General features: G+C 46.2%; 1 pseudogene; it reads left to right on the top strand.

Moving 5' to 3' along the window:
* On the top strand, positions 824–2,031 carry Gm3318 (predicted gene 3318; annotated as a pseudogene).

Below are 9,189 nucleotides of genomic sequence, written 5' to 3'. Positions count from 1 at the left end.
TTGGTGTCTTGAGCAGGGGCTTCTAAAATCCCCAATCTGACTAGAGTTTGAATAATTTATGCGGGGCCACTCCCACAGCCTGAGTACCTGGAGGCCTTCCTGTGGTCACCAAACCTTTGCTGTAGCCACTCCCCCTGATTCTTCTCTAGCTTCACATACACCCCTAGTCTTGCTCCATCCCTCTAGGATCCCCTGAGACCCCCAGGCAGCTCTTCCTCACTTCCCTCTGTGCTTCCCTGCCTCTGTCTCATTTCTCCTCCATCATTTGCCCCTTCCCTATCACCCCCTCAAGTCTTTTGTACCCATAAATATTTGTTGTCTCTCTGCCTCCTCACCCCCAACTCTCCTTAGTCCCATCTCCATCAACTTCTTTATCTTCTCCCCTCCCCTTCTCCCTTACCTCTGCCCTCCCCCCAACTCCACAACCCCACTGCATCCCCAACCCCCCACCCTCTCCCCAGACAATTCCTATCTTGTGGGGAAGGAAGGCTGGTGCTTTTCAACTTAGCTCTGTGACAGGGGAATCTAAAGCCTTGTGGAAAGTTCTGCAATCGCAGTTTTCTTCCAATTAGAAGCAGCTCTGGGGCCAGAAGAGATGCTCAGAGGTTAAGAGCACCCACTGCCCTTTTGGGATCCAGGTTAGATTTCCTGCACTCACAGAGCAGCTCACAACCTTCTATGACTGCTGCTCCAGGGGATTCCAGGCAGGCTTTGGACCTCTGCACACACTGCATGCACATGGTGTAGAAACACAGAGGGAAAACACTCATGTAGCTCACTGGCCTGGACTGCCCGCGCTGCCAGGAGAGGCAGCTTGCTTCATGAAGGGGTCCTGGTGAGCACGGTAGCTGCCTTGGGGCTGCGATGCAGGAGACATTTTTCTGAGTCATGGCCAACCTCTTCTATCAGCTGCTATATGAGGAGTAGAACCTGTTTGACATCCCGTGGGAGGCTGAGCACCAGTTCCAGCAGCAGCTGCAGGGCAAGCATCCCAGAGAAGTGGAAGAGGCCAGCAGAGCTGGGAACAATGGCAGTTGTAACTAGGTTGTCACCTCAGGACACAAGTCCATTGAAGGTGGCCATAGGAAGTCTCAGAAGGAGCACAAGAGCCTCGCAGGGTCCAGTGCACAGCAGGCAGACAGCCTTGAGGGCCTGCAGCTGCCAGGCCAGAAGCAGACTCTTAGAAGAGGGGAGCAGGAAGGATGGAGTGACTACAGGGAGACAGACTTGGTGCTTCATAGAGCAGAGTGAAGGTCCTACAGGGAATACTGGACCTATGACACTGAGAGACAGGCTGATTTGACAGCGGGGAAGTTTACTGATGAAAAACCAGATGATAGGTTTGATCCGGACAGACCACTGAGAGGACAGGGTGGCCCCAGCAGAGACCTGAGGAACAGAGGTCTAGGTGGTCCTGGGAACAGAGCTTTTGACTCTTTTGACCAAAAAGGGAAAGAAGATTTTGAAAGATACAGTAGCAATGATAAAGCAAACAGAATGGAGGAGAGTGTGGGTGGCTGTGGCATTCCCCCCTGGGCATCAGGTAAAGACACTAGTGATAGCCACCTACACCCATGGAAGAGACCTGGCCGATGGAGGAGTGCCAGGGCACCCTGGATGAGGAATCTGCAGCCAAAATTCCTGAGCTGGAGGTAGAAGAGGTAAATCAAGTCCAGGAGACGACCTTAGAGGAGTGGAAAACCTTCAAGAACAAACCAGACCAAAGCATGAGTTCAATGTGCGGAAGCCGGAAACCACAGTTCCTTCCAAGGCAGTGGTGATTCACAAGTCAGATACAGAGGTGATAAGGACCATGAGGATGGGTCTCCTGTCTTCCAGAAAGCTGCCATTGACATCACAGCTGGAGGTTAACTTTGGTAACCTCCCTCGCCCTGGACAGGGAGCCAGAGGCAGCACCCAGGGAAGCCTAGGAAGAATCAGAAGAACTGAGAACTATGGTCTCTGAGCAGAAGTGGTGACCCAAGATGTTGCTCCCAACCCGAATACCCTGAGGACTTCCCTGCCCTGGCCTAACAGCCACTCCTCTGCAGCAGAGCAGCACTATGAAGAGACTTTTCTTGCAGCAGAAGAGTCAAGAAGAGTCGGTCTCTAAGAACAACAGCTACTGCTTTTCCCATGTCATGTGAGATTGTTGCACTTTTTGGCTCAATGGGATGTGGAGTTCCCATGAGGTCAGGCCCTTTCCCAGATGGAGACTTTTGTAAGGAATAAAAGGAATGTTAAAAATGTGTAAATAGGTTCTAACATTTCCATCACAGAAGTACAGAGTAAAGTAAATTAGAAAATAGAACTGCTGAGCATGGTGGCTAATGCCTTTAAACCCAGCACTTGGGAGGCAGCAGCAGGCAGATCCTGAGTTCAAGGCCAGCCGTCTACAGAGTGAGTCTTCAAAAACAAGACGAGAGTAGTCCTTTAGTGTTCCAGGACACATGGAGACATGGAGACCTGCTCACATAGAGCAGTCCTACCATAATTTTCATACCATTCACCAGTTACTGCTCAGTTCTGAGAAAATTCCTGAGTTGTGGTTTAGACATTTGGCACCAGGGACAACCACACTGAAGCAGAGGAAGTACTGGTTTTCAGTGGTGATTAAAACTACCTGGTGCAGTGTGGCACACATCCTCACTTAGTATGTGTGTGCAGACTTACTTAGTATGTGTGTGCAGACTTAGTATGCGTGTGCAGACAGTATGTGTGTGCAGACTTAGTATGTGTGTGCAGACTTAGTATGCGTGCGCAGACAGTATGTGTGTGCAGACTTAGTATGTGTGTGCAGACTTAGTATGTGTGTGCAGACTTAGTATGCGTGTGCAGACTTAGTATGTGTGTGCAGACTTAGGATGTGTGTGCAGACTTAGTATGTGTGTGCAGACAGTATGTGTGTGCAGACTTAGTATGTGTGTGCAGACTTAGTATGCGTGTGCAGACAGTATGTGTGTGCAGACTTAGTATGTGTGTGCAGACTTAGTATGTGTGTGCAGACTTAGTATGCGTGTGCAGACAGTATGTGTGTGCAGACTTAGTATGTGTGTGCAGACTTAGTATGTGTGTGCAGACTTAGTATGCGTGTGCAGACAGTATGTGTGTGCAGACTTAGTATGTGTGTGCAGACAGTATGTGTGTGCAGACTTAGTATGTGTGTGCAGACTTAGTATGTGTGTGCAGACTTAGTATGCGTGTGCAGACAGTATGTGTGTGCAGACTTAGTATGTGTGTGCAGACTTAGTATGCGTGTGCAGACTTAGTATGTGTGTGCAGACTTAGTATGTGTGTGCAGACTTAGTATGTGTGTGCAGACTTAGTATGCGTGTGCAGACTTAGTATGTGTGTGCAGACTTAGTATGTGTGTGCAGACTTAGTATGTGTGTGCAGACAGTATGTGTGTGCAGACTTAGTATGTGTGTGCAGACTTAGTATGCGTGTGCAGACAGTATGTGTGTGCAGACTTAGTATGTGTGTGCAGACTTAGTATGTGTGTGCAGACTTAGTATGCGTGTGCAGACAGTATGTGTGTGCAGACTTAGTATGTGTGTGCAGACTTAGTATGTGTGTGCAGACTTAGTATGTGTGTGCAGACTTAGTATGCGTGTGCAGACAGTATGTGTGTGCAGACTTAGTATGTGTGTGCAGACTTAGTATGTGTGTGCAGACTTAGTATGCGTGCGCAGACAGTATGTGTGTGCAGACAGTATGTGTGTGCAGACTTAGTATGCGTGTGCAGACTTAGTATGTGTGTGCAGACTTAGTATGTGTGTGCAGACTTAGTATGTGTGTGCAGACTTAGTATGTGTGTGCAGACTTAGTATGTGTGTGCAGACTTAGTATGTGTGTGCATACAGTATGTGTGTGCAGACTTAGTATGTGTGTGCAGACTTAGTATGTGTGCGCCTACTTCTTATGCGTGTGCAGACAGTATGTGTGTGCAGACTTAGTATGTGTGTGCATACTTAGTATGCGTGCGCAGACATTATGTGTGTGCCTACTTAGTATGTGTGTGCATACTTATTATGTGTGTGCAGACAGTATGTGTGTGCATACTTATTATGTTTGTGCAGACTTAGTATGCGTGTGCAGACTTAGTATGTGTGTGCGCACTTAGTATGTGTGTGCACACAGTATGTGTGTGCAGACTTAGTATGTGTGTGCAGACTTAGTATGTGTGTGCAGACTTATATGTGTGTGCAGACTTAGTATGTGTGTGCAGACTTAGTATGTGTGTGCAGACTTAGTATGTGTGTGCACACTTAGTATGTGTGTGCAGACAGTATGTGTGTGCAGACTTATTATGTGTGTGCAGACTTAGTATGTGTGTGCAGACTTAGTATGTGTGCGCAGACAGTATGTGTGTGCAGACTTAGTATGTGTGTGCAGACATATTATGCGTGTGCACACAGTATGTGTGTGCACACTTAGTATGTGTGTGCAGACTTAGTATGTGTGTGCACACTTAGTATGTGTGTGCAGACTTAGTATGTGTGTGCAGACTTAGTATGTGTGTGCAGATAGTATGTGTGTGCAGACTTAGTATGTGTGTGCAGACTTAGTATGTGTGTGCAGACTTAGTATGTGTGTGCAGACAGTATGTGTGTGCAGACTTAGTATGTGTGTGCAGACTTAGTATGTGTGTGCAGACTTAGTATGTGTGTGCAGACTTAGTATGTGTGTGCAGACTTAGTATGTGTGTGCAGACTTAGTATGTGTGTGCAGACTTTGTATGCGTGCGCAGACAGTATGTGTGTGCAGACAGTATGTGTGTGCAGACTTAGTATGTGTGTGCAGACTTAGTATGCGTGTGCAGACAGTATGTGTGTGCAGACTTAGTATGTGTGTGCAGACTTAGTATGCGTGCGCAGACAGTATGTGTGTGCAGACTTAGTATGTGTGTGCAGACTTAGTATGTGTGTGCAGACAGTATGTGTGTGCAGACTTAGTATGTGTGTGCAGACTTAGTATGCGTGTGCAGACTTAGTATGTGTGTGCAGACTTTATATGTGTGTGCAGACTTAGTATGTGTGTGCAGACTTCGTATGTGTGTGCAGACTTAGTATGTGTGTGCAGAACTTAGTATGCGTGTGCAGACCGGATGTGTGTGCATACTTATTATGTGTGTGCACTTAGTATGTGTGTGCAGACTTACTATGCGTGCGCAGACAGTATGTGTGTGCAGACTTAGTATGTGTGTGCAGACAGTATGTGTGTGCAGACTTAGTATGTGTGTGCAGACTTAGTATGTGTGTGCAGACTTAGTATGCGTGTGCAGACAGTATGTGTGTGCAGACTTAGTATGTGTGTGCAGACTTAGTATGCGTGCGCAGACAGTATGTGTGTGCAGACTTAGTATGTGTGTGCAGACTATAGTATGTGTGTGCAGACAGTATGTGTGTGGAGGTTGGTTCTGTGTGTGCAGACTTAGTATGCGTGTGGGGATTTATTGTGTGTGTGCAGACTTAGTATGTGTGTGCAGACTTAGTATGTGTGTGCAGACAGTATGTGTGTGCAGACTTAGTATGTGTGTGCAGACTTAGTATGCGTGTGCAGACAGTATGTGTGTGCAGACTTAGTATGTGTGTGCAGACTTTGTATGTGTGTGCAGACTTAGTATGCGTGTGCAGACAGTATCTGTGTGCAGACTTAGTATGTGTGTGCAGACTTAGTATGTGTGTGCAGACTTAGTATGTGTGTGCAGACTTCGTATGCGTGTGCAGGCGGTATGTGTGTGCAGACTTAGTATGTGTGTGCAGACTTATTATGTGTGTGCAGACTCGCTATGTGTGCGCAGACAGTATGTGTGTGTAGACTTAGTATGTGTGTGCAGACTTAGTATGTGTGTGCAGACTTAGTATGTGTGTGCAGACTTAGTATGCGTGTGCAGACAGTATGTGTGTGCAGACTTAGTATGTGTGTGCAGACTTAGTATGCGTGCGCAGACAGTATGTGTGTGCAGACTTAGTATGTGTGTGCAGACTTAGTATGTGTGTGCAGACAGTATGTGTGTGCAGACTTAGTATGTGTGTGCAGACAGTATGTGTGTGCAGACTTAGTATGTGTGTGCAGACTTAGTATGTGTGTGCAGACTTAGTATGCGTGCGCAGACAGTATGTGTGTGCAGACTTGGTATGTGTGTGCAGACTTAGTATGTGTGTGCAGACTTAGTATGCGTGTGCAGACAGTATGTGTGTGCAGACTTAGTATGTGTGTGCAGACTTAGTATGTGTGTGCAGACTTACTATGTGTGCGCAGACAGTATGTGTGTGCAGACTTAGTATGTGTGTGCAGACAGTATGTGTGTGCAGACTTAGTATGTGTGTGCAGACTTAGTATGTGTGTGCAGACTTAGTATGCGTGTGCAGACAGTATGTGTGTGCAGACTTAGTATGTGTGTGCAGACTTAGTATGCGTGTGCAGACAGTATGTGTGTGCAGACTTAGTATGTGTGTGCAGACTTAGTATGTGTGTGCAGACTTAGTATGCGTGTGCAGACAGTATATGTGTGCAGACTTAGTATGTGTGTGCAGACTTAGTATGTGTGTGCAGACTTAGTATGTGTGTGCAGACTTAGTATGCGTGTGCAGACAGTATGTGTGTGCAGACTTAGTATGTGTGTGCAGACTTAGTATGTGTGTGCAGACTTAGTATGCGTGTGCAGACAGTATATGTGTGCAGACTTAGTATGTGTGTGCAGACTTAGTATGTGTGTGCAGACTTAGTATGTGTGTGCAGACTTAGTATGCGTGTGCAGACTTAGTATGTGTGTGCAGACTTAGTATGTGTGTGCAGACTTAGTATGTGTGCGCAGACTTAGTATGCGTGCGCAGACTTAGTATGTGTGTGCAGACTTAGTATGTGTGTGCAGACTTAGTATGTGTGTGCAGACTTAGTATGCGTGTGCAGACAGTATGTGTGTGCAGACTTAGTATGCGTGCGCAGACAGTATGTGTGTGCAGACTTAGTATGTGTGTGCAGACTTAGTATGTGTGTGCAGACAGTATGTGTGTGCAGACTTAGTATGTGTGTGCAGACTTAGTATGTGTGTGCAGACTTAGTATGTGTGTGCAGACTTAGTATGCGTGTGCAGACAGTATGTGTGTGCAGACTTAGTATGTGTGTGCAGACTTAGTATGTGTGTGCAGACTTAGTATGTGTGTGCAGACTTAGTATGCGTGTGCAGACAGTATGTGTGTGCAGACTTAGTATGTGTGTGCAGACTTAGTATGCGTGCGCAGACAGTATGTGTGTGCCGACTTAGTATGTGTGTGCAGACTTAGTATGTGTGTGCAGACAGTATGTGTGTGCAGACTTAGTATGTTTGTGCAGACTTAGTATGCGTGTGCAGACTTAGTATGTGTGTGCAGACTTAGTATGTGTGTGCAGACAGTATGTGTGTGCAGACTTAGTATGTGTGTGCAGACTTAGTATGTGTGTGCAGACTTAGTATGTGTGTGCAGACTTAGTATGTGTGTGCAGACTTAGTATGCGTGTGCAGACTTAGTATGTGTGTGCAGACTTAGTATGTGTGTGCAGACTTAGTATGCGTGTGCAGACTTATTATGTGTGTGCAGACTTAGGATGTGTGTGCAGACTTAGTATGTGTGTGCAGACAGTATGTGTGTGCAGACTTAGTATGTGTGTGCAGACTTAGTATGCGTGTGCACACAGTATGTGTGTGCAGACTTAGTATGTGTGTGCAGACTTAGTATGTGTGTGCAGACTTAGTATGCGTGTGCAGACAGTATGTGTGTGCAGACTTAGTATGTGTGTGCAGACTTAGTATGTGTGTGCAGACTTAGTATGTGTGTGCAGACTTAGTATGCGTGTGCAGACAGTATGTGTGTGCAGACTTAGTATGTGTGTGCAGACTTAGTATGTGTGTGCAGACTTAGTATGCGTGTGCAGACAGTATGTGTGTGCAGACTTAGTATGTGTGTGCAGACTTAGTATGTGTGTGCAGACTTAGTATGCGTGTGCAGACAGTATATGTGTGCAGACTTAGTATGTGTGTGCAGACTTAGTATGTGTGTGCAGACTCAGTATGTGTGTGCAGACTTAGTATGCGTGTGCAGACTTAGTATGTGTGTGCAGACTTAGTATGTGTGTGCAGACTTAGTATGTGTGTGCAGACAGTATGTGTGTGCAGACTTAGTATGTGTGTGCAGACTTAGTATGCGTGTGCAGACAGTATGTGTGTGCAGACTTAGTATGTGTGTGCAGACTTAGTATGTGTGTGCAGACTTAGTATGCGTGTGCAGACAGTATATGTGTGCAGACTTAGTATGTGTGTGCAGACTTAGTATGTGTGTGCAGACTTAGTATGTGTGTGCAGACTTAGTATGCGTGTGCAGACAGTATGTGTGTGCAGACTTAGTATGTGTGTGCAGACTTAGTATGTGTGTGCAGACTTACTATGCGTGCGCAGACAGTATGTGTGTGCAGACTTAGTATGTGTGTGCAGACAGTATGTGAGTGCAGACTTAGTATGTGTGTGCAGACTTAGTATGTGTGTGCAGACTTAGTATGCGTGTGCAGACAGTATGTGTGTGCAGACTTAGTATGTGTGTGCAGACTTAGTATGCGTGTACAGACTTAGCGTTCAGGTGGTTGTTGAGTGTAATTATGTCATTTAACTCACTAATCAAATGAAAAGGCTTCCTGGTAAAAGTGTATTTTTTATCTCCCTCAACACAAGTGTTGAAATCCAGCACTGTGTACTCTAAGCAGTGTAACTCAATCACATTTAGTGATTTTGAACATAGGCTGGTCCCTCCCCTGGGCTGTGCCCTAGTTTCTGTGTTGTTCTTAAGGCCCTTCTGGAGGTTTATGGTTAGGGACCACCTCAGAGGCTCAATCACCCCCAAACAGCTTAAGACCTATGGTAACACACTCATCCACTTACCCACTGGCAAAACTAGGGGAGATTCATTTAATATGGAGAGGCCATCCAAGATGTGGGACAGCTGTAGAGATGGAGGTTAGCCTGTTGTGCTTGCAATGGAACCCTGCTCCCAAGACTGTGCTCTCTCCATTTGACCATAAAGTCTGATATGGTGCTTAACTGGAACCCAGGTGTACATGAAGTTTGGTATTGTATTCCCTCTGGACTTTGGTATATACCACTGGATTGAAACTCTTGGGGGTTTGGTTCATTCTTCCAGTTTTGCCTTAAACCTC

Source organism: Mus musculus, chromosome 10, assembly GCF_000001635.26.
Source record: "Mus musculus strain C57BL/6J chromosome 10, GRCm38.p6 C57BL/6J".
Classification (NCBI taxonomy): domain Eukaryota; kingdom Metazoa; phylum Chordata; class Mammalia; order Rodentia; family Muridae; genus Mus; species Mus musculus.
The sequence above is the reverse complement of the archived record's forward strand: the minus strand, read 5'-3'. Positions and strand labels throughout refer to the sequence as shown.